This window comes from Drosophila takahashii, chromosome 2L (genome assembly GCF_030179915.1).
Source record: "Drosophila takahashii strain IR98-3 E-12201 chromosome 2L, DtakHiC1v2, whole genome shotgun sequence".
NCBI lineage: Eukaryota > Metazoa > Arthropoda > Insecta > Diptera > Drosophilidae > Drosophila > Drosophila takahashii.
Window position 1 is genome coordinate 4,736,928 of NC_091678.1, and position 16,121 is coordinate 4,753,048.

The window sequence follows — 16,121 nt, forward strand, 5'->3', positions numbered from 1 at the left end:
AAGAATTCGCGGACGTGTTTTTGTAAGCTTTTATTTTAGCTAACTTAAGGAAAGAATTTTAAAAGTCGCAAATTCTTCAAATTAGTGTTTTTAGAAAAATTATATTTTTCATTCATCTTTAATTTTAAAGGACTTAAAAATACTTTGTTTTTTTTTACCTCTAGCTTAGAATCATGCATGTGAAAATTTTCCCAGTGTTCTCCACTCCTGACAGTCGAAACAACATAATTCAAGGTCTGTTCGACAAAAACGGAAACTTATTTCTCCAGCAAAGCGCCAAATAATCTATTAGGTTTGGAATAACACACATTCAGCGATGGGAAATAGACAAGGATACCGTAGCAAAAACGTCAAATTGCTGGGAAAAACAGCTTCGAGTGAAGGGGAAGTGAGTAGTAACAAATAACGAGCGGGTGCAGGAGAATTTCGAGGATTTCGGGAGGACGAGGAGGCGACGACGACGTGTCAGCATCGAAATGGAAAAGAGCAACGAAATGAGAACAAGCAAAACACATCCCACTACAGGCATTTGTGGCACTCGAACAAGAAATTTAAAAAAAAGGGAACCAAGTAAAAACTGTTCGCTTCGCTCGAACAACGTGGCGTATACGCTACGCTCCAGTTGGGCCTGAATCGAAAGTTCTGGAGAGATTTGCGCGACATGCCAGCAGCAAAATTAGTTTTGTCCTGCTAAAGTGTGGCACAAAGTTTGGTCAGAACGAAGTGGGCAGTCAGGCAGCCTCTTGAGCTGACACAGATACGTTTGCTGATCCAACTCGATTCAGATGCGAACTCAATATCCGTGCAAATGTACACAGAAATGTCCAAGAAGTGCAGGCCTTGAAGCTCTTTTGGGGCGTTTTTCTTCATTCATTTCTATTTTTTGCTCCTTTCCCTGTTGACATTTTGTTGAGGTACACGGGAGATGAGATAAAGGAATTTCGGCAATTTATTTAGCCAATAAAAACATTCTGACGAGGTAATTCACAGAACAACTTGGCAAGAAAAAATAGTATTGCTTTTTTCTTCATTTTATTGGTTGAGCAAAATATTTTTATATCGTTTGGATAAACTAGTGGAAAGAAGGGTGTATATTTTATTTCAGATGTCAGAGAAAAAGCTCTTTTACAAAAAAAAGTAAATACAGAAATTTTTTAATTGGTTACATGTAAAGTAAAATGTTTCGCAGAATTCAAATGTGCTTCAAATGAGTTAACTTTATCGAAAACATTTTCGAATTTGTCCCGGCCAAATGCAACACAATATTTGCATGCAAATGGCTAATTAATATTAATTACATCGGCGACCTGTGGCACATGGTATGCGATGAATCCGAATTATTATGCATACGCCCCGTTGAACGGGCGGTATTAGCTGCCAGCCGCATGCACGACAGCTTAGGCGAATGGCGAACGGCTCGGGTTGCTTGAGCCTTGAGTTGCTACTTAGTTTAGCATAAAATTTTAATTTTAATTGCTAGCATGTGCGTGGCAGTAGGGCCGATGGGTTGACAGGCCACACGCCACGTCCCGTCGTCTGGAGCCCCCCTCATTAATTAAGCTTTTAATTAAACTTTTCGTCGTATTATGCGAGTGCGTTAAGTTGATTAACCTGGAGCCTGGAGCCCTCGCGGAGGTGTCAATGTTTAATGCATCAGGGTCTGAGCGTCCGTATCCTCCTTTCCCATCTAGGGGAATTTTTTTTATGAATTTTTCAACACCCTCACACACACAGGACATCATCGGCAAGCTGAGCTGAAGTTAAGATTTCAGGGGACCAAAAGAGAGAGTGGGGTTTCTGTATAATTTCCATGTGCATATCGATCGACCAGCCAACGGATTTTATTGCAATCAAGTGAGGTGTCAGCGACTATTTTTCTTCTCGAAAATGGATGAGGATAAAGCTCCTTTGTTGAAAATGTCAGGGACAGAACTCAGGGTTAAAACAATAAAGGTGTCCGAGAAAATTAAATTAAGCTCTTATGGGTCCATTGGAAAACATCAATCACTCTCTGCACTGTCATTTAAATGGAAGGTATAAAAATGTAGACCAAATTGGTATTTCTTATAGTAATTTAAGGAAGTATTAACTTATGCATTGAATTTTAATAATTAAAATAACGATTTGACATAAAACCCCTGTGGCTTCCAATCGCTTCGACATCAAACAATTTTAAGTTGACACATAAATTTTGCTCGACACTTTGCAATCACCTTTTACTACACCCCGGGGGTATTTTTGGCCGGTCCACACAAAGCGGCTTAAAACCCTTTGCTAGTTTTAATGGCAGTCCTTTTGGCCTAATGGCCACTGACAGCTTATTAAAATGTCAAAGTAGTAAACTTTCGCTATGTATTCCACTCATTTCTGGACACTTTTCGGTTCGCAACTTAATTACCAATGCGGAATTGTTTGGGCTGCAGTTAATCAACATGCAACCATAATTTATTCAACTCAATCAACGGAGCGCACAGTTTTATCTCGTTTGCTCAGCAAAAATATCACGCATACGCCATGTTCGCCTTGTTGAAAAGAAAACCTCGTTTGGGTTAATTTCTTTTGCATTTCTTTTTGGCGCTGCTGTGCGGGGATTACGAATTGCACAAATGAGTTTAAAAATACGCGGAGCTTTTTATGTTATGAAGGTGAAAAAAACGTATTCATGATTGACTTTTGAATGCGCTTCAAATGGGATAACAAATGTTGTCGACCTATCTTTGGATTTTAAACTAAATTAAATATTTTAATGTTTTTCATGGTATGCGCTTAGTTTAAGGGATTTTGTTAGCTTAGATATTATATTTAATACCAATTTTTTTTCACATAGCCACTAAAGTATTTTTCTTTTATTTGTTCGCTTTGAAAAAAATCCAAATTAAATCCCTGCAGACAGTGAACAATATAAATATTAAATATTTACAATAAAGGTCCTTTATCCATGTCCAAAACATGTAGCAAACTGTTAAAGCGAAATTGAAAATATTTTAATGATGAGCCAGACAGATATGTATGATTTTTTTCCCATGATTCCACGACGAGCTTCACTTGCATTTGCAATTACCCATTCCCAATAAATGTCCGCGGACGTGTAAGCGGCTTGTAAAGTGTTGCATTCGCAGTGCTCATTTCATTTTTCAATTTGGCAGCCGGCTCCCTGCCTTAATTATAGGTTAAAACGATGACAGCTATAATATATCAATTAGTGGCGCCAGTTTAACTATGATTAATGTAAATAAACAAGAGTCGTCGAGGGGGAGAGGAGGCATTGATTAAAGTTAAATTCCGGTGCATAATGCCGGCACAGGGTCGCATAATTCAATGGCAGTCACAATTTATGCAATCCCACTTGATAAAATTTGCATTGCAAAAACCCAGGATGATTCTGGGCAGTTGGGGGGCCTGTTCCAATCCGCAAATGCAAAAATGCAGCGGAAACGGAAGCTTAGCCTTCCGCGTTTATCTTTTGCTCAAACATTTGGCCGCTTTCCGTGCCCCGAAACTTTTCTGCGGTTACTCTTCAGGATTTTTTTCTATCCGTTTCCCCTCCCTATTTTTTCCCCCATTTCTCCCCACTTTTCCTCACTTTCTGTAAACATTTGTAAAAGCCTGAAGCCTGGGTTTTTAGGGGAGTTTAAAGTTGATGTCGCCTCGGCTTAATTGGCACGCCCACTTCAGAGGGATTGTGTATGCAGGCGCTTTGGCCTTTTATGTGATGAGACACTGTCGGTGGAATTGAATCATAAAAGTGTTGCAAAACGACACGGCAAATTAACAGCAGCTGTCGCATCCGTCGCACTCGCTATAAAAGACACAGCCAGTTTATTATTTATGGAAAGGGAATGGAATGGAAGGGAAGGGTCCTCGCCTTCCATCTGGTTAGCATATTTCGTAGTTTCTACTCTTTTTTTGTTTTATGAGCGACCCAGAGTTTGGAAAACCATCAACTGCAGTAATGTATTTCCAGATACCCAGATATCCCAGCCCTTTTGCGCGCTGGTGCGTAAGTGCTGCTGGACGTAAAAAATGAAATGTTATCTGGGCCCTGAAATATACTCACTCGTACAAGTGTTTGCGCTTCCATGTGGATGCTGCGATGCTGGGTGTTAAACAAAGTAACACGCTGCTTGACATTTGCCATGATATATCGAAGTCAACAGCCGGGGGAATGGAAGTCAGTGTCCTTAACGCAGCTGCGCCTGCACTAAAATAGTTGAAATTTGTTTCCCCCCTCTCTCTGGTTTTGTGGCTTACTGCAGTAACGGGAGATGGAAGGATCCTCGGGTATCCAGTTGATAGATGTGGCTGCCTTTGAATGTTGCAGGGTAAAAGATGCACAGGATTTGGTGTGACAAAATGGGCAATGCTATAAGATTGCTTTTCCTTTTTACTGTCTATTTATTGCTGTAATATTATACAATATATTTTTTATAGATTTATTTTATTATCTTTTTTTTTTAATGTAAGCCCTTTGATAATTTCGGGATTTATAAAAATCTAAGCTATTGAAATAACAAGTTTTGCATATGCTTTTTTTTTTTTATCCACAGATAAAAAAACTCACTGGGATAAAATCAATATGGTAAATGTATCAAAGATGGTAATTTTCTGGTCGTTCTACCAAGCAATACTGGTAAAATTAATATTAGATATCATTTTGTAAAATTCTCTCTCTTGGAGGTTCTTTGAATCATAATTGATACCAAATAATATCAAATTGATTATCGTTCCATATCAATAAATAATTTACCAACATGAAAAACTTACCGTCTGTGCTGCCAAAATCAGCCCTTATTTTTCCAGTGTAAGCATTCTTTTCTGGAATATTAATTAAGGCCCTGCCTGCTAAATGTCCTGACAACTGCCTCTGCTGAAAGTTATGCACTGGCGATAACAAGATATTTTGAGTGGGAAATGCTTCTGGTTTCCAACCTCTACTGTCACAGGAATGACCCAACACCCACTCCGTCGACTAAGAGCTTTGGCACGTTTTTGCGGTAGGTACAAATCCCATTCACATTTCAGGACTTCCTGGGAAAGGAACCAGTGGGTTGCGATTCTGGGCAAGAAGCAGCTCGCTCGGGTGGGTTGTATTTAAATGATTTCATTAGAGGCGCGCGTGCAGGAGTATCCCGGGAGTCTCATCGCATGTAAGGCATTACCTTAACTCATTTATCACCGCATTTAACAGCCCCAACCCAGAAATGGACCGAAAAACCCCCAAACCCCAGTCTGGTGTGTAATCGAGCGCCCAGGCCGAAATCGCTTTGTGTGACTTCCATACGTAAATATGTAAGGAGGGCTTTGGGCTCAAGTCTTTTGTGCATGCGCTAGCGAAATTTGTTAATTTCATTTGCCCAGTTTGCACAGGATTCGCTTTCTTTTCGTGCTTTTCCTTTGTTTGCCCCTTTCTGGCCCAGTCCTTTGGCCATTTTTGCTCTTTTGTTTGCCCTGTGTGGGCAGAGCTCACTTGTAATTATGTTTGTCCTTTAATTGTGCTCATTATGCGTGTGCTGATTAGGCCATGCCCCAAGTGGCTCAATTAATGTGCATGCCACTATGCAAAAAAAATCCCCACAAAGCCAAAAGCCTACGGTTTTGCACTCGGCGAAATATGCTCTCAAATGAAATTATTTTAGTTCATTTTCGGCGGTTAAAGTGGTGGTTAAATTTCCATGATGGAAAAATAGCTGAACAGATATAAGGTAGAATTATAAAATACTCTTTCTACCACTAGAAATGCTATAAATTTATGTTTAAACATTTTTTTGTGATCTTAAAATAAACCGAATTCTTCGAGAGACTTGTGTATACTTTGCCATACTTAAATTCCCCCAAGTTTATTTGTCCAGAAAATGATATTTACTTGAGCCTAAACAAAACCCCGTCTGCTGTCCACTTTGCCAGAGGGACAATACTTTGGGCAAACAGAATCAGACAGGAGCGAAACCCTTTTGGCACACAAAAGTGGCAGAATAATTGGAAATATGCTCGATGGAAATGTTTGCCCGACATGAGCTGTCCGAAAAGTGAAAAGCAAATGGGTAAAATCAACTCAATTATTAACTGGACAGGGAAGAAGGTGAAAAGAAATGTTGAATTCAGGTCAGGGATCATAATTTTCTTTTTTCCCTGGCCAAAGTGAACAATTGCTCTATGAAAAGGGTTTGCACAGGTTCACTTCCTTTGTCAATGATAATTGTATTGTTCGAAATAACATAGAGAGGCCTGTCTACGATATTTCTTGAAGGCTATAAGGAATTTAATCTTCTTTTATTAGATTATTTCGGGACTATATATATTCGGGTTTGTATGAAAATTTATTCCAACTTTCGTAGCAAGTCAATTTAAATGCAATTTGAATTTTTTCCTCCTTCAAACCTGTTAAATTTTTATCTCCTAGTGTGTATGCTCCACCATTTTCGGCTTTATCACGCTCAACTGAGGGCAAATAGGCAGGCAATAAAAAATCTGGCCTCTTAATCAAATATTCAAAGTACAACAATCAGCCAGAAGGAGTATGAATAATGAGGTTATCGGCCTTCCGCCATTTCGGCATTGAACATCGTTTGGGCAGACAAAGCCAGACTGCCGGCAGTTAACTTGTACATATAGAAGTCCATGTATTTCGGCCCAAATTGCTGGCAAATATGTGTACAACATAAATAAGTTTTGCCTTCGACTTTTGGCCAGAAAAGCAGCTCAAGTGCGCCGGCGAAATGTATGCAACAATAAAAATTTGGCGCAATTGTAATGAGCATTTTTATGCGAGTGGCCGGCCATTCTGGGGGTCGAAGTTGAGGCCGGCCAACGGGGCGTATGAATAGGCGAAACAGGCATTTAGCATGCCAATGACGTAGGACGCGTGGGTCTTCGACTTTTCCAAGTTTCCCTGGCAGCGGGATAAAGCGATAAGCTGGCCGAAAAGATTTCCGTTTTTTACCTCCGCATTAAAAACTCATTTTGCGAAACTTTCTAGGGGGCAACAAATACCACAAAAAGAGGATCAAAAGTCAAAGTCAATCGGCTTAATTTGTCACCACCACGAGCAGGGAATATTTCACAAAAATTAAAAACAAAAAGGAAGAGGAAGAGGGAAAAATAAAAAAAATCACACGATGCCTCGTCTGCCAATAATGATTAAATATTTTTAATTGCAACGCCAACGCAGGTCCTAGGATTATGTCAGCTCATTAGCGTCACTTCTCATGGCAGATCCCAGATTCTCTGACATTTTAGTGCCACTGTCACTGCCATGATTAGCTGTCCCGGCATATGGGTTTATTTGGGGGGCGATGGCATTGGGTGGGGCTGCAAATTAGCATGTGACTGGCTGCCATTTACGCGTTTTTAAGCACCGCCTAAGTCGGACCACTCCACGCAAAAAAAAAGGAGAAAGAAGAAGGGAAATGGGCCAGGGAGACGAGTCAGCCTGTCATGTCGCATTTGGCTGATGCTCGTTCCCATTTGGCTGCTGACATCCCCAGCCATGAATGCGCTTTACCAGCAAACCCTTCATCCCGACAGACAGACGGACTAGCAGACCGACAGCCGAAAAGGGCGATAGGTCACAACCTTTGGAAGACCCATGGGCGATATTTAAATACCCTTTCGATTGCTCTATTTTTTAATGAAAATTTTTAAGAACTCTGAAATTTAAATAACAATAACTTTAGGTACTGTACAATATTCGTGGAATTCGATATTTATTTAATAAATCTCCATAATTTCAATTTTAGGTAACAAATAATGTGTTTTGATTTTTTTATTTATTTAAATCCTTTAGATACTGAAAAACAAAATGTTTTCTTTCAATTCCCAATTTTAAAATACCAATGTTTTCTTGTTTTAAAATAATTTTGACATATATTTTCGTAAGTATCGAATTATAAATTAAGCCAACAAGAGCATTTGAAAGAGGAACATTTTAAACTTCAGTTTTTATTTACTTTACATTTACCTGAATGGCTTTCCCTTTGGCTCGCCTCGTTTTTCTCCCTTTCGAGCAGTATGCATTGCCTAATTTAATTTGCTTTTACTCGGAACAGAGACAGAAAACCGGCGACGCTGCCGCCTAATTTATTTCACCGCTAATTTGTATGAATTCCTTCTGCAGTCGCATTAGGACGACTTGGTCTCATCAAAATAAAAAAAAGAAGGAAAAATTCACGGTGTTCACCTGTCCTCTCTAATAGCCGTTGTTTATGTAGTTCCAGTCGGACCCCGTTCCACCTGGGACTTTTATGCTTATAATTAAGTGTCTCGTCGCTCGGCTTATTAGACATACACGCGATTTAATGACTTAAAGCTGAAAGCTTCGTGGAATATATTATAGTATTGAAAGTTGTAAGCTGGCTGAAATTACTTCAATGAAAAAATCAGCGTGCATGTGCTGCAACTGATAAAGCTAAGAGGCGAGCTGGTCTAATGACACCTCTGTAACTACTATTCGGAGACTAATAAAGGTAAATTTTGGATTACCCTTTAGATGGTTTCTCCCTGATACCAACTAATAATTTCATCTAATATGGGAGTCCTTTCATCACCTGAGTGACCCGATTTCTGTCTTCTGTTCAAAATGTCCTTGGTGTGGTCTAAATCGTCGCATTTGACGATTAATCTGTCTGTGTCGAGGTGGTTACCGATTTATGACCGCTTTGTTGTCATGTGTATGAGTCTGATGGGAGCCCTAATTGGTGACTAATAAATCAAGGAAATATCCTTTATAAAAGTGGAATTTGGTTAATTTAGAATTTATTAATTGTTCTTACGTCATCAGGAAAGTCAATAAAGAAATGTCTCCTTAAGTTTTATTTAAGGACCTAAAGTCTTAAAGAAATCCGCTAAGCATTATTTACTAATTTACAATTAAAATTTTTACAGAGAAGCAAACAGTATGTAAATAAATAAATATATTTATCCATTTAAAATTTACTTTACTTTTAATAACCAGTTTTTGTGCAAAGTATTTACTTCCATTATCTACAGGTCAAAAAATTTGTACATGCTTTCTACGTTAGTTTTCTACACAGAATTGAGCTTACTTTCACTATGGTTTTTTAAGCTACAAAGCGCGTCACAAAGCTAAGATAAAGCTTTTTTAACTTAATACATAGATGGCGTCAAAAATATTCGAAACTTAATATAAAGCCAACTTTAAGGAGGAACCAAATTTTGCTTTAAAAGGGGTTTATAAACGTTGGATTAATAAGGCTCAATTTAAAAACTTGTTTAAATAATAAAAAAATAAAATAGAAAGAAATAAAAATTTAAAAGTCGTATAAATTGAAATTGAAATATATAATCTTTTTGATAATCGTTTAATTGCTTAAATAAAAAGTAAGTTTCAGCATAGTGAAGGTTATTGCAAAACTCTAAAAAGTAATGAGGTAATTCTTTTAACTATCGTGTACTCGCTAATCCTTATTATTTCAAGCTAACAGGAGATAAGCAAATAGATTGCCAGCATCTCATTAAAAGGCTTTTCAGCTAACCACACGGCAACTGGGGATCTATTATACCATCGCAGTCTGTGGCTAAATACCCCTGCCCGATCGGCAGTTAAAGGCAAATGCAGCAGGGTGACACGTGTTAAGAAATTCCGCACATGGCAACTGGCCGGCAGTTGAAATGCCACACAGCAGCAGCCAAATGGACAGTGGACCTGGGACATGGGACATGAGGGGACTGGAGTCTCATGCATATGCACAACATGGGAGATCCTCGGACCAGAGACCCTTTTACTTGTTTCATAACAAATGACTAACAACATGGCCAAGTGACTGGGCAGCGACAATCGCAGCTAGATAAACAGCCCCAGCTGCAGATGTAAATGTGGATGTGGATGCATGAGATGCACTCGAACTCGTATTCGTATTCGTACTTGTATCTGCATCTGGATCTGCATCGGGATCTGGATCTGTGGCTGGGCATCTGTGGATCTGCACAGCGGGCCGATTAGTCGAAATGATGATCAAAGTGCTGAAGCATGGGATCGGGTCCAAGGGGCATCCCCATCCATATCCACATCCCCATCCACATTCATTGATTGCGTGTGGCAAACGAACGCCACAGCGGGCCACTTTGGATCGGCAGGAAGCGCCTTCTGGGTCGCTTATCGCGATCGTTGTTATCTGCTGCAGAATCGCCCAGTGGTCAGCAGATCGCGATTCGCGAATCTCTGGCTTAATATTCAATTTGTGCCAGCGTTTGTAGAGTTTTGCCCACGCCACTCCGGCCAGGATGCCATGTATTTGTATATTGAAAATTGCCTCCAATCCGCTGGCGGCTTAACTATTTCCCCACTTTTCCAACGTCTGCTGATGCCAAAATCCTGGAAGGTCTGCAGTCGTCAGACGTTGCAGAGAGAAAAATGATATAAATTATGGGTTTAATTAGAGAGATTAAGTCAAGCTGATCTTATATTGCTAAGGTCCTCTTGGGGATAGATATATATTATTATTTAATCGTATCTTTAGACTAAGAATCAAAAAGGAAAATGAAGTGATATCGTATGATATCATATGTACAGACTTCGATTCTTACATACAAAAACAAGACTTTAACTGATTAGTTGGTATTTTTATTCTTTCTTTTTAGAGATATTATTTGTGCGCTTTCTGTTTCTATAGTCACAGTTTTTCAGTTCGATTTGTGAGGTCCCTCTGTAAAATGATTAATATCACCCTTTTTTTGGGACAGTGTGGCCAAGCAATCAGCGACCAAAGGCAGGCACGTAGCTCGGCTTCCGCGCCGCGCAACTTGTTGCTGTAACACTTCATTTATTTTGATAACCATAAGATTGCCAATAAAAATTGCTTGCCCAGCCGATGCTCTAGTATCCACAGTGGGCACCTCCTGCCTCCGGACAACCCTTAGCCTGTAGCTGCTTGATTGAAATTGCAACTGACTGGTGGGGGATGGGTAGGGGGCAGGTGGATAGAGGACGCAGATGCAGATGCCGCCTGTCTTGCGGCCAGATTTGTAACGCATTTCCATTTTGGCGGTCAGTGTCAGTGAAGGAGCGCTCCGAAGTTGACAACCGATACGATACGGTTCAGGGCCATTGCCTCGAAACGAGGATTAGGTTGGCCAGAGCAAGTCCACTTAAATATTATCACAGGACGGGCTAAGTAATTTTATATTTTAAGATTTCACCACATTCGAAAGTGAGATAATGTGGCGTAAAAATGTATTTAAAGAACTAAGTATATATAAAACTAAACTTTCAATAGAGTCAAAATCTGCCAAGTGGGCCACCCCTGTTCCGAAGGTCCGATTTTCATCGAACTTTTTTACTTTTCCGGTTCACAACGAAAATATAAGAACTTCATTTGAACGGTTTTGCGAAATTTTGAGTTTTACCGGAGTTATAGGGGTCAAAACATGGCATTTTTGACACTTTTTCGAAAAAGTTGCACTCAGTCATTAATTCATAACTTCGGAACGGTAAGAGATATCTTTATGATGTTTTCACTAATCGCTCAAGAATTATTATGGCTTTCCATAAAAAAATGTAAAAAAAAATTAAAATTTATTTTTCTTAAAAATAAATCAACATTTTTTTTTAGTTTTTATTTTTTTCAGTGTTCTTCACCAGCTATAGAGTTTAAAACCATTTGAAAATGAAGTTTGATTCATTACGAAAAAGATCCAAAAAAAAAAAAGGGTGGCCCGGCCAAAGGTTTTTCGCAATATCGATTTGAAGAAGGGCGCACAGCGGTTTTCCATACAAAAACGGCTTGCTCATGAAAATTGGCTGGTCAACACATGCCGTTGCGCGCGTAGCGTCAGCCGACTGCAGCTGTCAATGAGGCACTTCTTGTCGTTTTGTATGGGAATCCGCTGTGCGCCCTTCTTCAAATCGATATTGCGAAAAACCTTTGGCCGGGCCACTCTTTTTTTTTTTTGGATCTTTTTCGTAATGAATCAAACTTCATTTTCAAATGGTTTTAAACTCTATAGCTGGTGAAGAACACTAAAAAAAATAAAAACTAAAAAAAAATGTTGATTTATTTTTAAGAAAAATAAATTTTAATTTTTTTTTACATTTTTTTATGGAAAGCCATAATAATTCTTGAGCGATTAGTGAAAACATCATAAAGATATCTCTTACCGTTCCGAAGTTATGAATTAATGACTGAGTGCAACTTTTTCGAAAAAGTGTCAAAAATGCCATGTTTTGACCCCTATAACTCCGGTAAAACTCAAAATTTCGCAAAACCGTTCAAATGAAGTTCTTATATTTTCGTTGTGAACCGGAAAAGTAAAAAAGTTCGATGAAAATCGGACCTTCGGAACAGGGGTGGCCCACTTGGCAGATTTTGACTCAATAATAAGTTTAAAAATTTCGATTATGTTGCCTTATTAAAAAATAGGGTATGAGTAGGTTAAACAGAATTAAATAAATTCTTAAAGATTACATCCTTAAATGTGTTCCACAGAAAAAAATTGACAAAAGATCAGATTGATATGTGCAGGTTAAAATAATACTTACTTTTTAAAGATCAAGGTATTCATATAATTCTAATATGAATAAATATTATGTTTATCTTATTTTACAATATTTGTTCACTACATATTTTAAAACAGTATTTTTATAACTTTTATGAAATGATAAAATATCAAGTTGGTATGTTGAAACCATATTTTATTGAAAATAAGGTTGAAATGAGATTGTAGAACCTGTAATTTATTTTCTTGAAAAAAAAAAATACAAAGCTGTTTCCATTAATAAGAATTAAACCACACTCTCCTTATACGACTTTCCACTCCCTTTCGAAGGTGGTCTAAAGTTAGCACTGCTGCCTGAACCGCAAATCACTGGAGTGGCGAGTGTAACTGTTTTGGGGTTTCAGTGACATGGTCGTAAGATAACGTTTATGTACGATACTTCAATACTGCTCCTTTTAAGGCCAAAAGGCTTATCTGGGGGGCAGCTCATGGCCTGCAGCTGTGTCAATGCCTTGGCATTGTTTTTCTTTTGGGCGCTCGGATACCCCTTCACCCAGTGACTTTGTCTCAGATCATCGTCATGCCATCCGCCACATTTTGTTGGCAATTTTTCAGTCACTGATTCGTTGCTGGTCGTTCACTTCGTGTGACTTAGTTTTCTGCACGAGGTCATCATTTTCCCCCGCCTTTTGGCCCATTGTGGAAATGGCTGGGAAAGCGGGAAATCGGGAAAGAGGCGAAGTCTCTGCGGTTTCTGGCCACCCGCAACTACAACTCTACGTATCTGTCTATCAGACTATCCAACTATCCGACTGTCTCTGAAATGTTTGTCTTGCCTCGTTTTGTGCCTTTTTGTCTTGTGTTTTTTTTTTGTCTTTTTGCTGGGCATTTTTATCTATTGCCGCGCACGTCGGGTCACATTAACGGGGCTTTCTCAACGCTCGAGTTCTGCGATTTGATTTCCCTAACTCAACTTACCTGCCGGCTGAGGTACTCCAGGTACTTAGATTCTCCGCCGCGATCTGATCTTCTTCTGGCTGGGCTGAGTTCTCCGTCATGCCAGGAAAACAAACAATTAAAGTCATAAAAATTGTGGCCAAAGATTTGCAATTGTTAATGCGGTAAGCGCTCGCCGCACTTGTTGTTGGGAACTCAACTCAACTCGACTATCCGGGCTTTTGTAATTTCATTGTGCGGTTATACAATCGAGAATCGCGATGGATGGCTGTGACAGCATGCGAAAGAAGATTGGTTCGGCGATTCTATAAATAATGGATAACAATTGCCGACTGGCTGGGATACAAATTTGGCTGAGCTATGAGAAATGGTATTCATTTATCATGTTTATAGAGTACCAGGAAATGCGGCCTTTAAGTCTGCTTTTTTATGGTATAAATACTATAAATAAGGTGCACTCTTTGAGATAGTTGCCTTTTACATTATTTTTAGTGGCCCTTTTAATATCGTTTTAAGATAATTATTTAATTTAACTTTTCCGAAAAATCTTAGCTAAAAATGTATATTTTTGGTGAACAACATATAAATTTTATAATTTTTTTTTAATTTCCCGCCTATGTTTTAAAATACCTTGCACCTTCGTAACCCAGTTCTTGGAACTGATTTATAATCCTCACCTTGTTCCATATTCTGCAACAGCCATTTGAGCAACCGTTGAGCATAATAAACAAATTAAAATGTAAATCATTTTGGGCCGGCCACAAATTCTCGTTAATTCGCGTTGCAAATTATTGAAGTACCCCTTTGGATTTTCGCTTTCGAAACCAGCGGGTCTTAAGTCGGAGCTCTGAAGATGGCCAGAATCAGAGTCCGCCGAGTGTAACTTGTTATTTGCAGTAAATAATTTTAAAGGCAAAAGTGCTAATTAATTCCGAGAGCAGAGCAAAAGCGGCGCAAATGCGCAGATGAAGGCGTTGGAAGCCGGGCGCGCAAATTGTAGACCAACATCCGTCCGAGTCCAAGCTTTCAAGTCGGCTATTAACTGCCGGTTGTGGCCGAAACTGAAAGCTGAAACCGAAGCTAAGGCAATTTCCTATGAATTTGGTAGAAGATCGCGCTACAGGAAACTTGCATAACTGTTTGCAGCGCTGAAACGCGGCGAATCTTTTGTAGATTTTTCTCCGACTGATGCAATGTCCACCTCGACAAGGGAGACCATCTGCTGTCGTTCCAGTTTATATACTTAGTTCCCCAACCTGTCCCCTTTCGAGGACCTGAGCCAATAGTAACGCCTACCAATACCTTTAATTATAGTGCCCGACCCGCCAGGAATCGCGACCAGGGACGTCCAAACATGACGCACGTATAGAAAACATATTTCAAACTAAACAAACTCATCAGAATGGACACAAAAAATAAAAAAAAAAAACAACAGAACAGAACCTGCCAAAGAAAACCCGCTGGGACGCGTGCAAAATTAAAAGTAAAGCGAGAAAAATGTAGACAACGCGTCAGGCTTGGCCAGCCCAGAGAATTCTGGGGCTAAACTGGCGGATCCGAAAGTGTCTAGATGGTCTGATTCTGATTCTGATTAGCTCCATTTGCACACCACACACTCCGCTCCAAGGTCACCGGGATGACGTCATTTTGGGGCAGGGCGAAGGCCATCAATTCGAAGGGGAAAACAAAGACTTCTTAGAAATTCTTCAAAAGAAATTACTCAAGCGTTTCGGGCTAACGAACTATAGCTCCAAACATATTTTATGGGCCTAGTTCGACCAGGTATATTTATATGTTACCCAAACAAAGAAGGAAACAAATTATTCTTGACTATACATACAAAAATATTTTTGTGTTAAAAGTATTGAAAGTACATTAAATTTATGGATTTACATTTTAATATTAATAATATATTTTTCAAATATTCATGTGAAAATTAAATTTATGGGCTTTTTAAATTATTGTTTAATAATATTTCGAATTTATTTATTAATATTATATTTTTGTAAACCTTCACTTATTAGTTATTTTTTTCCGTGTACCAAAACCTCTGTCTAATTTGTCTTGCTTTTCTTATAAGGCTTGGGCCCAAAAGAAGTGACAAGAAGATACTTCAGAGGCCCACGTTGGCCATTTGTTAATGCATATTCTATTCTGGCTTAGCGCCTCATCAAATTCCTAATTTATGAGCTTCAGTTTCTCAGCCTGTGTAGGGTATTAAGCTCTGCGAGCAATTGAATGGCCGCCGGCAATTTAGCAATTATAAAATGATTAATTTTTGTGCATTTTCTCAACACCTTCCACTTAGCGGCCGCTAACCAAACCTGAACCGAAAGCCCGAAATGAGTTGGGAACTGGGAACTTGGAGCTCGGAGCTATTTGGTTCTGCGGGCTGAAGGCTGAGGGCCGGGCGTTAAAGCCCAACTACTGTCGATTAAAGTGCCGCTGCCCCGTTGCCGTGTAGGGTATCATTAGGCCAGACAAAACAATTTAAAATAACTACAGCAACTAGCATAATAATGTTAAGAAGAAGCAGCCCAGAAACGGGCGATGCCATAGACAATTTTCATAATGGACAGAAATAAATCTGCAAAGCAGAAGCTAAAGTTGAAGTTGGAGCTGCCAGCAGAAAAATAAGCAGAAGCAGCTGCAGCCTGGGAAACTGATCGCGCAGCACAACTTAATTAATAAACTAATGAGCAGTTTGCAACCCG

The 16,121-nt window shown here is 39.2% G+C and overlaps 1 long non-coding RNA gene across 1 annotated transcript; it reads right to left on the minus strand.

Moving 5' to 3' along the window:
* Positions 1–3,682: 3,682 nt before the first annotated feature.
* Positions 3,683–4,376, minus strand: LOC138914811 (uncharacterized). The gene is made up of 3 exons (XR_011420623.1): positions 4,252–4,376; positions 4,064–4,196; positions 3,683–4,007 (listed from the first exon to the last, which is right to left on the minus strand). It is a non-coding gene; the product is annotated as an uncharacterized lncRNA (long non-coding RNA).
* Positions 4,377–16,121: the final 11,745 nt, after the last annotated feature.